Genomic DNA, 19409 nt, shown 5'->3' with positions numbered 1-19409 from the left:
CAAGTGATTAGCAAACATAGATATAAAAATATCTTTAGCTTCACTAGTAATAGAGGGATATAAAGGAACATAGTGAAATTATTTTTTCACATATCAAGTTAACAATTTTGTTTTATGGTAATACAGAGTGTCGAGAAAGTTATAGGAAATTAAACACTTACACGCAAGACTAGTGAGAATAAAGATCGCTACAACTTCTCTGAGGGAACAGTCTGGTAATTTGGTTGCAAAAGTCATAAAAATAAATATACCCTTTGAATCGACAATTCTACTTGAAAGAATTTCTCCTAAAGGTTATAATAAAGCAAGTGAATGAGCAATTAACATCCAGACGTTCATTGCAGGAATGTTAAGGTAGAAAATTGGAAGATAAAAAAAAATTGTTTTCAAAAAAAGCCAGTTGATAAAACAAATTTTGGTGTACTGATACAGCGGAATAGGAGATAGTGATGCTGTGGGTGGTTCCTGGGATCATTCCCCTTTGTGTGGGTCTGGTGCCCACAAGCAAATCCTACCTTGAAAGGAAGCTTTTTTTGGCACTAGACTTTTTCTGTTTTTAAGAGTCATTTATTCGGCTGTGCGGGGTCTTCGTTGCTGCCTACGGGCCTTCTCTGGCTGCAGCTACTCTTCACTGCTGTGCGGGGCTTCTCCTTGCAGTGGCTTCTCTTCCTTTGGAGCATGGGCACTGGGGCGTTGGCTCCGTAGTTGTGGCACACAGGCCTCACTGTGGCCTGTGGGATCTTCCCAGACCAGGGATTGAACCCATGTCCCCTGCACTGGCAGGCAGATCCTTAACTACTAGACCACTAGGAAACCCAAGACTTCTCTTCAATTATTTAGTGATTTAGACCTTAAGTTTGCAACTTTGCCAAAGTACAATAGATTAAATTTAGGAGTAAGTGCTAAGCTGAATAGTAAGGACCGATTGGCTTTTAGTAACAAATAACATGGAAGAAGGGCTTCTCAGGTGGTGCTAACGATAAAAAACTGCTTGCCAATGCAGGAGACGCAAGAGACAAGGGGTTTCGATCCCTGAATCGGAAAGATCCTCTGGAGGAGGGCACGGCAACCCATTCCACTATTCTTGCCTGGAGAATCCCCATGGACAGAGGAGCCTAGGGGGCTACACTCTATAGGGTCAGAAAGAGTCGGCCACAACTCAAGCGGCTTAGCGCGCGCGCACACACACACACACAACGTGGAAGGAACTGTAGGTTACTTACACAAGGCCAGGTAGCCCATGCCTGCCCTGCTGTTCTCGCTGAGTCCTGACCACACCCTGGTCAACTTTAGCCGCCCTCCCGGGTAAAACCTGATGCAAGGTCAGACGTTGCCGACTGTGGTGCTGTCACACCCGCTGATGGCACTGCCGTCCCTCCTCTGCCGGGGCCGGGCAGCTCCAGGGCTGTGACCCGGACCTGCAGATCCTGCCATTAGGAGGTGGCCCGCCTGCTGCCCGACAGTCAGCTGGGTACTGTGTGGGCGGCAGCACTTGCTCTCTCTTGCCAGCGACCCAGGGATGGGCAAGACGAGGGGCTCCCTTTACTCTTCCTTTTTCTCTTCCTCATGTCTGTGGAGTCTAGCTCACTGGTTGGAATTTCTTAAAAAATGCTTTCACTCTTGCCTTTGAAATGAGGAAATTAGCCTCTCATCAAACTGTAGCATAGAGAAATATGTAACACTAGGGCAAATGAGGAGCCTGGTGGGCTACAGTCCATGGGTCACAAAGAGTGGGACACGACTGAGCTTGCTCAGCAGGACAGGTGAAAAAGAGCAGCCATTATACAATGTTATGTCCATTTTAGTTTTATTGTGGGAAAAATAGTATATGCTTATGGGCTCATACACACTGAAAATAGAGTGAATAGAACATATATCCCACAAAATTAACAGTATTCTTTTTTCTGATTAGGAGAATTCAAATGGTTTCTCCTTTCAGTTTATCTCCATTTTATGATTTTTCTTCAATAAGCACATATTAATAATAAGGAAGACAAAGAATCTTTTTGTCATTGCTGTTGTCCTGTTCACGGCTGCCCAGGTCCTAGAAGGATGTGTCTTGTATAGTAGCCTCTCAACAAGTATCTCCTGAATGATTGAATGCTGCAGATTACTGCTTCCACTAGGAAGAGCGGGCAGTAAAGAAGGCTTTGAATTCACTGTTCCCATCAGATTCTTCTGACAGCTTGGGCTCGTCTGGCTCACAGGTTAGAGTTTTGTTAGCATATGTTAAAAACATAGTTCCTGTCTTTTGCAAAGTCACCTATGACTTTGGACTTCACGTGGCGTGCTCTATTCTCTCCAGCACAGGCAGTTTCTGTCTGCCCCCCCACCCCCACCCCCCGCCCCGAGAGGGCTGACTACACCCCGGCCAAGCCAGCCAGCGTTCCCCTGGGGGTTAAGGGCCATGCTTGTGACCAAGAACTTGGTCCCTGCTCTTCAACACCAGTCTGGCCAAGACAGAGAGGAAAAAACAGTTCTCTCCTTGGACTGTAGCTATCGATGTATTCAGTGCCCTTAGATACTCGGGGTGGGAAAGGGAGACTCACATTCATCCTCCAAGAATGCTGAATAACCCTTCATACATTTAATTCACTTGAGGGTGAATTTCTGTCCTTACTAATGAGCCTGTGATGGGGGTCAAGTGCAAAGGAAGAATTAAATCTGGTTTTATTCAAGTTGCATAATTAACTCTGGCACTGTTGTTTCCAGATTTTAAGCATGGCCTGGGATTCTCAATGAAACTGAAAGTGAGTGGAGGGGTTGATGACATCGTGGCTGCAGGGTTCTTGTTCTCTGTCCCTCTTCATGGACTTGTTCTGAAGAATGAATTAGCTGACGCCCCAGGTGCAGGGTTGGGAACGTGGTTAGTGATGAGCGAATGGAAGTTCCCTGCCCACTGTCCTCGGTCCCTTCATAGCCGCCCACACTGGGGGCTTTCCTGTGGAGGCTGGGTAGCTAATTATTTCAAGCTGGGGTGGGAATTCAGCTCCGGAGACTGACTGGTTGGTCACAATGTGTATTGTTGTGATCAGAAAGAGCGCGCTCCACACCTCATTAAGTGTCTCTGTGGCATTTCTGTCTCTCTCTCTCTCCTTCGAGCCACCCTTCTGTTTACACCCTCTTGGAGGCTGCCACTGGTGAATCTAAAGTTTTCACGGTACCATGCGTTTTGTGGGAACTGAATAAATTTCTTCAAGATCTAATATAAAAATAAGTCCTGGCCCCAAGCCCAAAAGAAGTCACTGGGAACCCAGTCAGAGCTGGGCAGCAAGCCCAGAGCCAGGCTAATGAGACATTTACATTCGAGGCCTTTCCTTTCAGCTTGGTCTTCGTGGGACTCCTGTGTGAGGAAACCCCAGAGTGTCCCGCAGGCAGAGGCCTCTTTCAGCTCGTGCCTGGGTTCCTGAGGCAGGGCAGGAGCAGTATTAAAACACCTCAAAATCCAACACATTCCACAAGTGACAAAGCCCCAGGCCAAAGCAAGAATTAACACTTGTGTACATATGTCTTTTTTAAAATTAATAATTACATGGTTTAAAAAATATTTTATATTAGACTGTAGTTGCTTTATAATGTGTTTCAGTTGTACAGCAAGTGATTCGCTGATATACACATATATATATATGCATATATCTATTCTTTTTCAAACTCTTTTCCCAGTTAGGTTATTACAGAATATAGAGTAGAATTCCTTGTGCTATACAACAGGTCCTTGTTGGTTGTCTATTTTAAATATGAAAAATGAAAGTGTTAGTCGCTCAGTCATGTCAGACTCTTTGCAACCCCATGGACTGTAGCACACCAGGCTCCTCTGTCCATAGAATTCTCCAGGCAAGAATACTGGCCTGGGGAGCTGTCCCCTTCTCCAGGGGAGCTTCCTGAGCCAGGGTCTGAACCCACGTCTCCTGCATCTCCTGTATTGGCAGGCTGATTCTTTACCATCTGAGCTACCAGGGAAGCCCATTTTATAGTAGTGTGTGTATGTCCATCCCAAATAGTTTACCCCCCCACTTCTGCACCCTCTGTGAGTCTGTTTCTCAATGAGTAAGTTCATTTGTATCATTTTTTTTAGATTCTGCATATAAGTGATATCATAACATGTTTTTCATTTAAATCCTCTTCTGAGTCTTTGCATCTTTTACCTGTGTTCAATCTTCACTACTAAAGTCTAATCTTTTACTCTGAGAGGAGGTGGAAATAGGCAAAAGAAATGCAATCTCATTTCTTTCAACATGGGTTTCCCTGATGGCTCAGACAGTAAAGAGTCTGCCTACAGTTGGGAGACCCAGGTTTGATCCCTGGCTCAGGAAGATCCCCTGGAGAAGAAAATGGCAAACCACTCCAGTATTCTTGCCTGGAAAATCCTATGGACAGAGGAGCCTGGTGGGCTACAGCCCATGGGGTCGCAAAGAGTCAGACACACTGAGCAACTTCTCTTGCACTTTCATTTTTCTTTCAATATTTGTGGGTGTACTTGGTCCTTGGTTCAATATCTTTTGGAGTCTTAGAAGAACATTTTAATCTATCAGATTCGGGAAAATTTAAAAGGGACCCCTCCAAAGAATTTAGAGTTGGAAAATAAGATCTTGGAGGACATTAAAGTCACCAGGATTGTTTTGTTTGGAGAATCGTATTGGCTTTCCAATGGAAGGAGAGTGATTACTAAGAAAGTTAGCCATTAATGCATAGAAAGGACAAGAGGGGAGGGACTTGTGTTCAGTTTTGTTAAAAGAAGTATTTTTCTCTTAGGTGAAAGTTGTTGATGTTAGTGTGGCAGAATGTAGTGTTTCTTCTGAAATAGGAAAGTGGTTTGTGTAATTCATGCCACTGTGCAGAGGGGAGAACCAGATGGCTTTGCCAGGAAACTCGGGTCTTTGCTAGAATATGGAGAGAAAAAAGGGAGGCAAACAGTGACTCGTGAGATACAGCATCACTGTTTCCAACCTGGAGGGAAGAAATGAAGTTAAACTTCACTTTTAGAAATTTTGACTTTCCAGATTTGGAAATTACTTATCAATAATGACTCTTTATACTGTAGTATTAGAATATCATTTTTATTTGTTTTAAGCACAACCTCAGAGGTGGCAAGGAAAATAGTCACAAACTTGGAAATAAGGGGAAAATAGAACAGCATGTCCCATCAATGTTACACTGGGGAAATGTTTAAAAAGGCCTCCAAGGGTTATATAATTAGCCAAGGAAAAGTACCTTTTGTTTGACACACAGTTTCCAACAAGGCCTGTACTCCATGGGGCTATATGTTGATTTATAGATTTATGTCTGGTAGAAATGTAACTCCAAAAATTATGCAGGAGGACATTAACCAGCTTTGTATTTAACCTGGAAATTTTGTTCAGACCATCTCTTTTACAAATTTCTACAAATACACAGGTCCTCGAATGCCCTGGGAACCAGCTTTACCATTCCACTGGCCCCTCCATCAATTAGTTGAACATGAGTTAATGTATTCATTCTATATTTGTATGAATCATGTTTTAACTATTTAAAAGTTGCTCTTTGACAGTGGAATTTGATCTCTATTATTTACTAAGTAGGTTTCTCCTAATAACTTCTCTTTTGCTCTTTGATAATCCTGAATGGAGTCATGACTCTACCAACATTTATTTTGGTGGAGGCATCATATGCAATCCCACCTATATTCTTCAAAAGCATTTGTAAACCACCAACAAAACGATTTCCTGATGTCAATCAGTGTGCAAAATCTGTCCTTATTCTTTTTTTTTTTTTTTTAATTTTTGGTTGCCTTGGGTCTTTGCTGCTGTTGCGGACTTTCTGTGTTTGTGGCCAGCAGGGGCTATGTTCTAGCTGTGGTGTCTCATTGTGGTGGCCTCTGTTGTTGCAGAGCACTGCCTCTAGGTGCACAGGCTGCCGTAGTTGTGGCTTGCAGGCTTAGTTGCTCCACCGCCTGTGGGATCCTCCTGGACCCAGGATCGAACCCGTGTCCCTGCATTGACAGGTGTCCACTGTGCTACCAGGGAAGTCCTGTCTTCGTTCTTAAAGGAAGTTAGAGTGAATGAAACTTCATCACAGCAATCTAGGAATTTTATCTAAATGGGGAAAAACAACAACAACAACAACAACCAGTGTTAAATGTCTGATTGTCAATGAGCAGACCTTATATATATAAATGTATGTATGTATCTATCTATATAGACTTTGCTGGTTTTTGTGGCAAAAGTTTTATCTACCCATATAAACGGTTTTCAGAGTAACAACTAAATTGGTTTGAGAGGAAAATCAGTTCTATTATCGAGACAATAACTTAAACCATAAACAGTTGAATTTAGTTAGAATTGTTTGTTCATTGCCTGAATAAATTTGACCCCTTATCCTTGAATAATGAGCCACTTGAATTTAACTATTTTTTGATGTGATACAGTTGCACATTTGAAATTCAGGGGATGCAGAATGATCTCAAATGCTTTTAACTGCATATACAGAAAAACAAGCATGAGAAACTGTGCCACTTTAAATGCAACAGAGACACAGATCTAGGGCTGAAGCAATTCTATCTGTCTACCATTCAGACAGGTAAGATCTCTTTATTGAAATAAGTATCTGATACCTAGAAAGGAAATACATTTGCACTTGTTATATGAACCTGTCCTGAAGGTAGAAATAAAACTCCTGACAAATGAGCTTCAAATGTTTATCTCAATGTTTCAATAGTTAACATTAGAACAAAAATCTTTATAAACATAGAAATAGTTATTCTACTCATATAATGCTACTCATTCTGTAGTTAAGTCTTTCAGTTCTTGCTTAGAGGTTTACATAAATGGATGGCCAGGAAGTTTTTTCTTATTGAGGGCAGCGGGTAATGATAGATAAGAACAAGTGGATTGTGTCTGTTTTAGGAAGTGATATTCAACACTTTTGTTCTCTAGTCTATTTTGTATATATGGTGTGGCCTTTGTTTAACAACGTTGGGGTAAGCAACATGCCCCTCATTGTGGTAGTTCCTTTAGCAACTGCTTCCCATGGAATATCAACCAATATTTGACATAAGAGGGAATGTACATATAAAAAATCTAAGAACCAGAGGGAAAGTCTATATTTCTATGAATGACAAATTAGAGTTGGTTAAAAATGACAGAACTGAGATATAATTTTTTAAACATGATTTTGCTAAACAATAGTGGCAATTTTGATCTTTTTAAGGCTAACATTCCTGGTATTGTAAGCTTTCAGGCATCTAATTGGAAACAATTTAAAATGGACCAACAGATTTACAAAAGTGTCATGAATGCTGTTGTCAAAAACTCCCTAAAAATAAAGATAAATATATTTATTAGTTATTTCCTTTTTGACTAGTAAGGAATTATACATAAGTATAATGAAAAACCTTTTATCTTAATGAAATATCTTGAAGTTATCTTAAGATAAATTTTAAAATTAAAAAAAAATTGGGCTTGAAAATTGAAGCCAGTTTCTAGAGTCATTCCTACCTCCCGGGCTATTGGTATTTTTTGGGTCTTCAGAATTGTTATTTAATTACTCAGTCGGTCGGACTCTTTTGTGACCCCCATGGACTGTAGCCTGCCAGGCTCCTCTGTTCATAGTATTTCCCTGGGGCAAGAATACTAGAGTGCATTTCCATTTCCTTCTCCAAGGGATGTCTTGACCCAGGGATCGAAGCCAAGTCTCCTGCGTTTCCTTCATTGGCAGGCAAATACTTTTTTGCTTTGCCACCAGGGAAGCCCCAGTCTTCAGAATTAGGGGCTACATAAAACCCACTGATAATGATTTCTCTACTTGCCTTCAGGGCTGCTTATCTCTACGATAAAGTTCTACTAGTTCTGCAGGGGTTATTTAATGTTAGCTGAGAGGCTTGGTTATCTTGAACATGCAATGCTTACATAGTTATTTACGGAGGCTTCTCATCCAGCTTTGATCTATTTGGGAAAAATAGAAACGATGATCTGAGAGCTACTGTCTCCTAGAGCTCAAGAAATTTGTTCAGGTTTTGTTTTTGTTTCGGACAACTACTACTTGTAAAAAAAAGAAGAGCAATGTGTACTCCTAACTGAAGATACAGAAAATAATAAAGACCCATAAGGGCTCAAAGTTAATCCACAAGGCTAGATTCCACCATCAGCCAAAGAGGCCACTGTTTCTCTTTTGTGCAGAAATTTTCAAGAGGATGTTTACGTTGAAAGTGAAAGTTGCTCAGTCATGTCCAACTCTTTGCGACCCCATGCACTATACAGTCCATGGAATTCTCCAGGCCAGAATACTGCAGTGGGTAGCCTTTCCCTTCTCCAGGGGATCTTCCCAGCACAGGGATCAAACCCAGGTCTCCCACACTGTAGGCAGATTCTTTACTAGCTGAGCCACAAACTTGCAGCCAAAACCAAACTAATAAGTATTTTATTTCCCCTCAGATTCATTTTCTAATTAATAAAATGACACAAATTGTAAATAGAAAAATAATGGTAGACATAAATTATAGTTCTCTTCCCTTTAGACATTTCAGCATTTTGGTCATGTCATAACATATGGCCCATAACTGGTATATTTAAAAAAATCAACTGGTTCCATTTTCCTGTAGGTAGACAGATAAATCTTCAACTTAGAAAACTTTTTACTAAAGGGAAAAGACTTTTTTTTAAACATCATTTTCTTGAAGTCATTCTTTGGTTCTGTACACAAAGTATTTAAAGATGACTTTCTTACAGTAGAACTAATCAGCTTAATTCCTCAGGTAAAGACTTAGGAACGGCTTAAGACTGTTTAGAGTTTTCCTCAGAAAAAGTACTGAAAAGCTCACTTTCAGAAACCTGATGAATGTAATCATGGTCATCCTGAAGTAACAGTTCCAAATGATCAGAAATTGTTTTTTCTATGAAAGAATATGGACTTCCCAGGTGGTTCAGTGGCAAGGAACCCATCCGCCAATGCAGGAGACAGGGGCTCAATCCTTGGGTGGAGAAGATCCCCCGGAGGAGGAAATGGTAGCCCCCTACAGTATTCTTGCCTGGAAAATTCCATGGATGGAGGAGCCTGGCGGCTGCAGACCATAAAGTGAAAAAGAGTTGGACACGAGTGAGCTTGCACGCATGAGAGAATACAGGGAAAGAAAGACTAGAAGTAGCACAGCTCAAAGCACTGTGGGGGAGGGGTCTGGACATGGGTTTAGAAAAAGAAGAGTAAGTAGAGATCGAATTGCCCACATTCGCTGGATTATAGAGAAAGCAAGGGGATTTCAGGAAAACATCTATCTCTGTTTCATCGACAGATGAAAGCCTTTGGCTGTGTGGATCATGACAAACCATGGAAAGCTCTTAGAGAGATGGGAATACCAGACCGTCTTACCTGTCTCCTGAGAAACCTGTGTACGGGTCAAGAAGCAGCAGTTAGAAGCCTGTATGGAAAACTGACTGGCTCAAGATTGAGAAAGGAGTACAGCAGGGCTGTCTGCTGTCACCCTGTTGGTTTAGCCTATATGCTGAGCACATCATGAGAAATGCCTGGCTGGATGAGTTACAAGCTGGAATTAAGATAGGCGGGAGAAACATCAACAACCTCAGATATGTGGATTATACCACTCTAACGGCAGAAAATGAAGAGGAAATAAAGAGCCTCTTGATGAGGGTGAAGGAGGAGAGTGAAAGAGCTGGCTTAAGACTAAATATTAAAAAAAAGCTAAGATCATGGCATCCGGCCCCATTACTGCATGGCAAATAGAAGTGGAAAAAAGTAGTGACAGATTTCCTCTTCTTGGACTCCGAAATCACTGAGGATGGTGACTGCAGCCATGAAATCAGAAGATGACTGCTTCTTGGCAGGAAAGCTATAACAAACCTAGACAGTGTGTTGAAAAGCAGAGACATTACTCTGCTAAGAAAGGTCTGTATAGTCAAGGTTGTGGTTTTCTCAGTGGTCACATCCAGTTGTGAGAGCTGGACCTTGAAGAAGGCAGAATGCCAAAGAATCGATGCCTTTGAACTGTGGTGTTGGAGAAGATTCCCAAAAGTCCCTTGGACAGCAAGGAGATCAAACCAGTCAATCTTAAGGGAGATAAACCCTGAATATTCACTGGAAGGACTGATGATGAAGCTGAAGCTCCAGTATTTTTGGTCATCTGATGTGAACGGACAACTCATTGGAAAAGTCTCTGATGTTGGGAAAGATAAGATCAGAAGAACCAGAGGACATCAGAGGATGAGATGGCTGGACGGGATCACCGATGCAATGAACATGAACTTGGGCAAACTCTGGGAGATGGTGAGGAACAGGGAGGCCTGGTGTGCTACAGTCCATGGGGTCGCAAAGAGTTGTACACAACTGGGTGACTGAACAACAACAACAACCGGATATTTCAAAAATGTTCAGGATTTAACAGCTGGAGTTAAATTTAACAGGATAGTTTGCGTTGCTTGGCATACCTGGTAGAGAGGCCTGCAGATTAGTCTGGCCCGCACAGAGCTGACCAGAAGTATTGTAGAACTGTGAGGCAAACTTTATTTTCATCTTTGCCATGGTTGGCTAGCATTGCAGGTAAATTCATGGACCCTGGAGTCAGGCTGCCATAGTTGAAATACTGACCCTACACTCTCTAGATGCACAACCTTGGGCAAGTTCCTTAAACTTTCTGTGCCTCGCTTAACTCATCTGCAAACTAGAGTCAGTAGAATTTACTATTGTATGAATTAATCAACTTAACATGCACAAAAAACTTTGAGTGCCTGGTGCTGAGTATGCAAGTGGTAAATGTAAGCTGTTATTATTTTCATAATTATTCTTATGTATGTACTTTAAAATTTCTCTTGTGTGTGTAATAATCACCTATGTAGTCTTAACAGTTCAGTTCAGTCGCTCAGTCATGTCTGACTCTGCGACCCCATGAACCGCAGCACACCAGGCCTCCCTGTCCATCACCAACTCCCGGAGTTTACCCAAACTCATGTCCATTGAGTCGGTGATACCATCCAAGGTAGCACTAGTAGTCTTAACAGTACCTTTAAAAACATTCAGTAAGTCAGAAAGAATTTTAAAGATGGAGAAACCATCCTAACATTCAAATCTAATTGTGTGTGTGTGTGTGTGTGTGTGTGTGCTCAGTCGTGTCTGACTCTTCACAATCCCACGGACTGTAGCTGGTCAGGCTCCTCTGTTCATAGGATTTTCCAGGCAAGAATGCTGGAGTGGGTTACCATTCCCTTCTCCAGGGGATCTTCCTGATCCAGGGATCAAACCCAGGTCTCCCGCATTGGCAGGCAGATTCTTTACCACTGCGCCACCTGGGAAGCCCTTGAAGGCATTCTGCCTATTCATGAATGGGCTTCAACTGCCTAGCAGGTCCAAGACTTCTTCCCTTATTCAATCTTCAGATTGAATCTTTAATCCTAATAAAAAAGTCACTGTTGTTCAGTTGCTAAGTTGTGTCTAACTCTTTGTTAGAGTTAGACAGGAACAAGCCAGGTTTCCCTGTCCTTCGCTATCTCCCAGAGTTTGCTCAGATTCATGTCCATCGAGTCAATGGTGCTATCTAACCATCTCATCCTCTGCCACCCTCTTTTCCTTTTACCTTCAATCTTTCCCAGCATTAAGGTCTTTTCCTAGTTGGCTCTTTGTATCAGGTGGCCAAAGCACTCTAGCTTTAGCTTCACCATCAGTCCTTCCAATGAATATTGAGGGCTGGTTTCCTTTAGAACTGACTGGTTTGATCTCCTTGCAGTCCAAGAAACTCTCAAGAGTCTTCTCTACCACCACAATTTGAAAGCATCAGTTCTTTGGTGCTCAGCCTTCTTTCTGGTCCATCTCTCACATCTGTACATGACTGCTTGGAAAACCGTAGTTTTGACTAGACAGATCTTTGTTGGCAAAGCGATGTCTCTGCTTTTTCATATGCTGTCTAGGTCTGTCATAGCTTTCCTTCCAAGGATTTATCCCTGATAAATATATTGCAGGGATGGGACAAGACTTACAGTAGGCATTAAGATGAGAAAGAGGCCAGTCCCTTTCCTGTTTACTATTTGTGCCATCGCAGAATACAACTATATTTGTTTTTCAGTTGAAAGGTCAAGGCAGAGCCCTCATCTATGAATGAATGGGTGACTGTTTCCTTTTTCTGGTATTAGGCTACTCTGAGACTTCCTCTAAAGGTTTATGACTATCCTTGCTCTAGTGAATAACTAGTGGGGTTAAACTTCCTTTTGAAAGAGATAAACTTTCCCTGAGTCATTCAAAGGCTTCTTGTTATTCAGATTCCTTTGTAAGTGTCAGGTTAACCGGCTGGACCTGTGGCCTCCCTCCTGTCGTCTCATCTGCCTGTTTATCTTACTTGTTCTTTTCTCTCTGCCAGTGAGAACAGGAACAGGTCAAGCTGTGTGTGCAGTGTATGCAAAATGATGTTGCTGTTTTTGTCCAAGGAGGAGTCCTGTACCTTCTGGCTTCTTGAATGAGAAGAAAAGGCCTATTAAGAAGGTTTGTGCTGGGTAATTATTATGTGCCTCTATCTCTTCTAATTCCTGCTTTAAAAAGGAAGTGACTCATACGGTAGATAAACTGGACTTGAAAGAATGTCTGGCTTATGCAAAGCCCTTATTTACATACTAGTCTCTTTCATTCACAAGGAAATAGGGACTCAAGGACTTTGGGAGTTCCTCCCTTTTCTGTTTTTTGATAGGCAGTGGTCTAAGTAATCGCTGGAAGGTTTTTGTTTTTTTGTTTTTGTCCTGCCATTAACATGCCCTCCACTCCACCTTTCCTTTCTCTGTTGGAAACAGGATTTGCATGAATGTAAGAGCAGAGACTGGGCTTCTCAGGTAGCTCAGTGGGTGAAGAATCTGCCTGCAATGCAGGAGATGCAAGTTCGATCCCTGGGTCAGAAAGATCCCCTGGCATAGCAACCCTCTCCAGTATTCTTGCCTGGAGAATCCCATGGACAGAGGAGCCTGGTGGACTACAGTCCTCAGGGTCTCAAAGAGTTGGACACGACTGAAGTGACTGAGCACACACACACAAGAGAAGAGACGAGAGATACTATTAAAGTTTCTTCTATCTTACATTCCCAACTCCTCAGAGTCTCAGATCCTTCATCACTAGTAGCTCAAGTCTGTCTAGATGGGAGTTCATTTACTCCCTTCTTGGTTCTTGTCAGACTTCCCTGGTGGCTCAGATGGTAAAGCGTCTGCCTACAATGCGGGAGACCTGGGTTCGATTCCAGGGCTGGGAAGGTCTCCTAGATTAGGAAATGGCAACCCACTCCAGTACTCTTGCCTGGAAAATCCCTTGGACAGAGGAGCCTGGTAGGCTACAGTCCATGGGGTTGCAAAGAGTCGGACATGACTGAGCAACTTCACTTTGGTTCTTGCCAGCGTTGAGTAAAGCAGTTTAGAGTACAGGTTAGAAGCATGTATTTTAGTGTCACCTAGACCTGGCCTGGTTTTGAAACTGTGTAACTCAGATTGGGACTTGAACCCTTCATCTTTTAACTGAGATCACGCACCTGGTTTCAGGACTTAATGAAGCTTAGCTTCTTGATGTCTCATCGCAGAAAGGATTCAGTGAGAAGCTAAGTAATAGGTACGAAGTGGATTTATTTAGAGAGAAACATACTCAGCTTCCCAAGTGGCACAGTGGTAAAGAATCCACCTGCCATTGCAGGAGACACAAGAGACACTGTTTCGATCCCGGGGTCAAGAAGATCCCCTGGAGTAGGAAATGGCAACCTGTTCCAGTATTCTTGCCTGGAAAATCCAATGGACAGAAGAACCCGGTGGGGTTCAGTCCATGGGGTCGCAAAGACACGACCGAGCAACTGAGCACACACACATACTTCACAGACAGAATGTGGGCCATCTCAGAAGGTGAGGGGGCACCAGGGTATGGGCTTGTCAGTTTTTATAGGAGTGGGTCATTTCATAGGCTAATGAGTGGGAATATTATTTCGACTGTTTTAGAGAAGGGGCAGGGACTCTCAGAAGTTGGGCCCCGTCCACTTTTTGGCCTTTGATGGTTGGCCTCAGAACTGTCCTGGCGCTGGCAGGTGTGTCATTCAGATGCTAATATATTACAGTGAGCCTGTAATGAGGCTCAGGAGCCACTAGAAGTTGAATCTTCTGTTGTCCTGGACGTAGTTGGTTCTAACCAGCTTTCATCATACCCTATGGCTGTGTCATTTCTCCCAAGGTTGTGCCAGTCCCCTCCTTCCTGTTTCAGTTCCAGACTAGCTACCGTCTCTGAAAAGTCATTTAATCTCTTAGCCCATTTCCTCACCTGTAAATGGGAATCCTAACAATACCTAGAATACAGGACGGCTATGATGGTGAAATGAAAATTTATGTAAAGCACATGCCCTAGTATGTGGCCAGTGGTAAACTCACTCAGTATTTGAGATTATCATTAATAAGAATTTTATTTGTAAGCAGACTTAGTCTTTAATTTTTTTTTGCATTTTAAGTTTCTTTTTTAACGTCTTTTCTAAACCATTTCCTCAATTCAAACCACTATTTCATTTCTCAGTATTTATTGAATAACTGAATGAATAATGACTGAGTGGTACTGGTTTATGTGCCCAGTTTTAAGAGTCAACTATATTCTCGAAAGTTCTGATTTATTCCTGGGATTCTTAGATAGGCAGATCAGTGGCAGGGTGAGAAGTTTATTCTACTCCATGATAGAGTTAGAAGAGTTCCTAGAGGCCTGTTCCTTGCCCTGCCCACTGGCTTCCGAACCGGAGATGACCTCAGGCTGCTGGGATCCAGATCAACTCCCACTTAAGCCTGGTCCCCGCCAAAGAGCAACACGGCAGGGCATTAAGAAACCAGTCTTTTCTTGTTTTCTCCTCTCTTAAAAAAATCTGTCCATATACTCATAGACAGTTATTATTAACTCAGTCACAGCTCATATATTAGTTCAGGTATAAATGACAAAAAAGGCGTGAACTCCTTTGAGGTTTTCTCCTAGGTTCCACATTTTATTCCTTTAATATTTCTTTTGGCCTATGAATCATGCTTTGGTGCACATTCATTCATCTCTTTTCTCCATCTCTTTTTGCCACTCCTGGCTAACTAGTGGTGAGTAGAAACTTGAAGGCTTTAAGTGAAAGAGTTAGTGATACTGTCCTTCCGTTCATATGCTCAAAGACTACTTGGAAGCATCTTCCCTGGGACAGGCACTGTCTTCAATGTTTGGTATCTGCTAATTTTTTTAATAAAAGAGAGACATAGTCCTTGTCTTTACAGCAATTATAACTGAGCCTCATCTTTATGGGAGATTTCAGGGTTCTTTTAGTATCCATCCCACCTCACAATTTCCTAACCGTCTTCACTCTATTTGACTTTCGCCTCCATCCCACTTCAGCCGTCCTTTCACGTAGGCACTTCACAGGCATTTACAATTACACTTGACCTTGTCATCACCCACAGCTGAAATCCTAAATTCCATAAACTGGCTTGCTAACCATAGGCTCCTAATTCTTCTGGCTTTCTCACTGCCATTTTCCAACTATGCATTTTCTTCCAGACCTCCAGTTTCTTTTTGTCCCTATTCTGTCAGTCACTTCCGTATTTTCACACCCTGCCTATCCAGCCTACGCAGGATGATGGTTTAACGCTTCAGTTTTGCTATAGTCAGTACAGTTATATCCCTTGCGCCTTCTTTTGCTGTCATATCCTTCAAGATCCATTACCCTGTATCACTGCAGTGTCTTCACTTCACATCAAGCCTTCTGAAGTCTGCTAGGAGAAAAGTCACTCAACTGTGTTACAATAAATTGATTGTGTCAACTTTAGGCAGACTTTGTTGTTGTTATTCAGTCTGTAAGCTGTATCTGACTCTGTGACCCCATGGACTGCAGCTACCAGGCTTTCCTGTCCTTCACTATCTTCCAGAGTTTGCTCAAATCAAGTCATCGAGTCCATTGAGTCGGTGATGACATCCACCCATCTTGTCCTCTGTCACCCCTTTCTGCTGCTCTCAATCTTTCCCAGCATTAGAGTTTTTTCCAACGAGTCATCTCTTTGCATCAGGTGGCTAAATACTGAAGCTTCAACTTCAGCATCAGTCCTTCCAATGAATATTGACTGTTGATTTCCTTTAGGATTGACTGGTTGGATCTCCTTGCAGTCCAAGGGACTCTCAGGAGTCTCCTCTAACACCATAGTTCAAAAGCATCAATTCTTCATTACTCAGCCTCCTTTCTGGTCCAACTCTCACATCTGTACATGACTACTGGAAAAACCATAGCTTTGACTATATGGACCTTTGTTGGGAAAATGATATCTCTGTTTTGTAATACACTATCTAGTTTTGTCATAGCTTTTCTTCCAAGGAGCAAGTGTCTTTTAATTTTATGGCTGCAGTCACTGCCCACTACATAGTAATCTTTCTATATGTATTTGATTATCCATTTCTTTCATTTTCTATGATTGTCTTATTATTCCTTCTGGCTTTGAAAAATATTTTTGGTTTAAAAACCTTTTTCCTGTGGGAAATCTCAAACATTTATAAAAGCATAGAGAATATTGCCCTAAACACCCCTATATATATTACTTAGCTCATGACCAATCTTGTTTCATGATGGCCTCTATCCTGTCCCCAGATTATTTTAAGTCAAATCTCTGATGTCATATTATTTCATCTGTGAATATTATATGTGCCCTAAAAATAAGGACACTTAAAAAAACTAAGCACAATAGCATTATCTCAGTAAAAAGTTAATAGTCATTCTCTAGTACCACTAAACATACAGGCAGTTTTCACATTTCTTTGTTGCCTTTCGATTTTTTTAAAAGAGGTTTATCCAAATAAGGTCAGTATTTTGTGATTGGTTGACATGGCTGGTAAGTCTCTTTTAAGGTAAAGTTTCTTCCTCTTCTCTTTTTTCCTTGTAACATATATAGTTTTTGTTCGAAGAAACCAGGTCCTATGATTACTTTTGAAACCATCGCCATATTACTGTGACTGCCTTTCTTATTCCTGACAGCTGATCAGGATTTACAAAAAGTCTTTTAATTAGTTCCCTCAACTACCTGTCACCCTCCTAGTGTTTGCACCCAGCCTCTCCTCCTCTGCTAGTCCTGAGGCAAGTGTCCCTTCTCCAGCCTGTCTGAGGCTAACTCTTCCATCAGCACCCTGCTGCCTCTCCACCCACCTCTTAGGGAACGGCCTCCATTTCTATCTTTCCTCTCCTGGGTCTTTAACCTCTTCCTGACTCTTTTGCTCTCAGGATATAAACATTGAAGGGCTCTCTGAACTATACAAACAAACTGACCAGCCAAATAATACATACAAGATGCACCACCCCCCCCCCCAAAAAATTTTTGTTTCTCTCAGTCTTGTGTCTTATTTGGACTTTGGTCCCATCTCTCACATTCCTTTTAAAACCAAGCTTCTAAAAAATTCTCTGCATTCATTTCCCCCACAGTTTCAACTTCCATTTACTCCCTAACCCACTGACTGGCGTCGGTTTCTATCACTCCTCAGAAATCGTGCTTTCCTTTTCAAGGGCACTAAAACCTTCTTCTGGCTAAACGCAATGACCATGGTCTGAGTCTTTCTTTCATTTGATATTTCTGCAGCATTTTACAGCATTGGCCACACCGTGATTCTTCAAACGTCCTTCAGCTGCCATGGTTGGTTTCTCTTGGTTTTCCTCCACCTCTCTGATTACAACTTCCGAATTTCTCCAAAGATTTCCCTTCTTTATCTGCCCTCAAATTCAAGCCTTTCATGAGTTCTGTGTACTTTCCCCAGATGATCTTATTTATTCCCATGAATTCAACTATCACCTTTACAAGGACTCCCAAACAGATAGCTCTGGCTTTGAAATCTCTCTCTTGAGATCTGGCTCTGTGTGACCGACCCCTATTGGATTGACACTTCCAAGTCCTGTAGACAATTCAGACTCAGTTAGTTCATCCATTACCTTCCCATTTAACTTCCTCTACTTTCTTCAATGTCTTGTCTTTGTGAACGTAACTCACCTGGTTACTCAGGCCAGACACTTGGCAGTTATCCTCGATGCCTTCCTCTCCCTCCCTGCTCTCTTTCCTCCCATTTCTAAGAGATCATCAATGGATATTGATCGCAATATTAATCACCCACAGTTCATGTTCTCTTCTCTGAAGTTCCTCCCATATTACACAGATGATTGGAGTAGCCATGGAGGCAGTACCCATGGATGGCCACCTCCCGTCTGGGGCCCTCCAGTCCCCTTTGCATTCTGCTACTGAATGATATCTGAAATCCTTCCCTGGTTCTCCATTCCTCCAGAAGAAGAAAGCTGCTGAGTCACACATCCTTAATCTATAAAGTCCTATATGGCTGGATCTTCTCACCTCCAGGCCTGTGTCTGCACTGCCTCCTCCAATTTGACCAACCCTCCTGCTCTTTGCTTAACGCAACCTTTGTGCCTCGGGTCAGGGGTCATCGCTTCTTGGAAGTCTTCCCTGACCTGTAGCCTAGGTTAGGGCTTTTCTTATCTATCTGCCTTGAGAAATCCTTCCTGACAGGCTCACATGGTCACCCTGTCCTCCTTTATCTACTGATCTGGCTGGTGCTCACACACACGTAGCTCCCTAAGTCATGGACCAGCCTGGCTAGAGTCTCCTCCTCATTTTGCCTGGTAAAGATTTGCCTGTTTGCAGCTTTAAGAAGGGAAGGTTTTAGCAATTCAGAAACTGTTTGCCACGGACCTGCCATGAGCAGGGCTCCCTGTTAGACATCTTCAGGGTGTAAAGATCGAAACCCTTCTCTCAGGTTCCTTAGTGAGGCGGAGGAGATAGAAGATCCACTTAAATAAACCGAATACAGTCAATAAAGAAGAACAGCTACAATGCTGGGAGACTTCAGAAGAGGGTGTGATAAAGGGCCCCCTCGAGAGTCACCAAGGGGGGTCAAGGAAAGCCTGGTAGCAGGGACTGATGTTTGAGCTGAGCCTTGAAAATGGATGGGTCAGGAACAAGGAACAGCATTTAGGCCGGAGAGGCCTGTGAAGGAAAAGGCAGAGACTAATTTGAGTTTTAAACTCTGGGTGATTTGCTAAATTTCTGTCGGAGAGTGAGCAGGCCCTTTCATAGTTTCTTAAAAAAAATTGCAGAAACCTATAGTACCCAATCATGGATCTTCTACAGTTTGAAAAACATTTATATAGCATAGATAGATACATTGTCCTGTATCATCACACTACTTTTTTTGTTTGTTTTAATATTTATTTGGCTTCACTGGGTCTGAGTCGTGGCATGTGGGGTCTTTAGTTGTGGCATGCAAACTCTTAATTGCTGCATGTGGGATCTAGTTCCCTGACTAGGGATTAGACCTGGGGCCCCTGCATTGGGAGCACAGAGTCTTAGCCACGGGACCATCAGGGAAGTCCCTCATTATGCTGTTTTGGCTGTCAGCTTTTTCCTAAAGCTCAGAAAGCCAAAAAATTGGTA

The 19409-nt window shown here is 42.4% G+C and overlaps 1 long non-coding RNA gene across 1 annotated transcript in view; it reads left to right on the top strand.

Moving 5' to 3' along the window:
* The window catches only part of LOC145503723 (uncharacterized), a 90288-nt gene that overhangs the window by 35468 nt on the left and 35411 nt on the right, over positions 1–19409 (top strand). The gene's annotated exons all lie outside the window — the stretch shown is intronic.

The sequence above is a fragment of the Giraffa tippelskirchi genome, chromosome 4, assembly GCF_054371585.1.
Source record: "Giraffa tippelskirchi isolate mGirTip1 chromosome 4, T2T-mGirTip1v1.2.pri, whole genome shotgun sequence".
NCBI lineage: Eukaryota > Metazoa > Chordata > Mammalia > Artiodactyla > Giraffidae > Giraffa > Giraffa tippelskirchi.
This window is presented reverse-complemented; position numbering and strand designations above follow the sequence as displayed.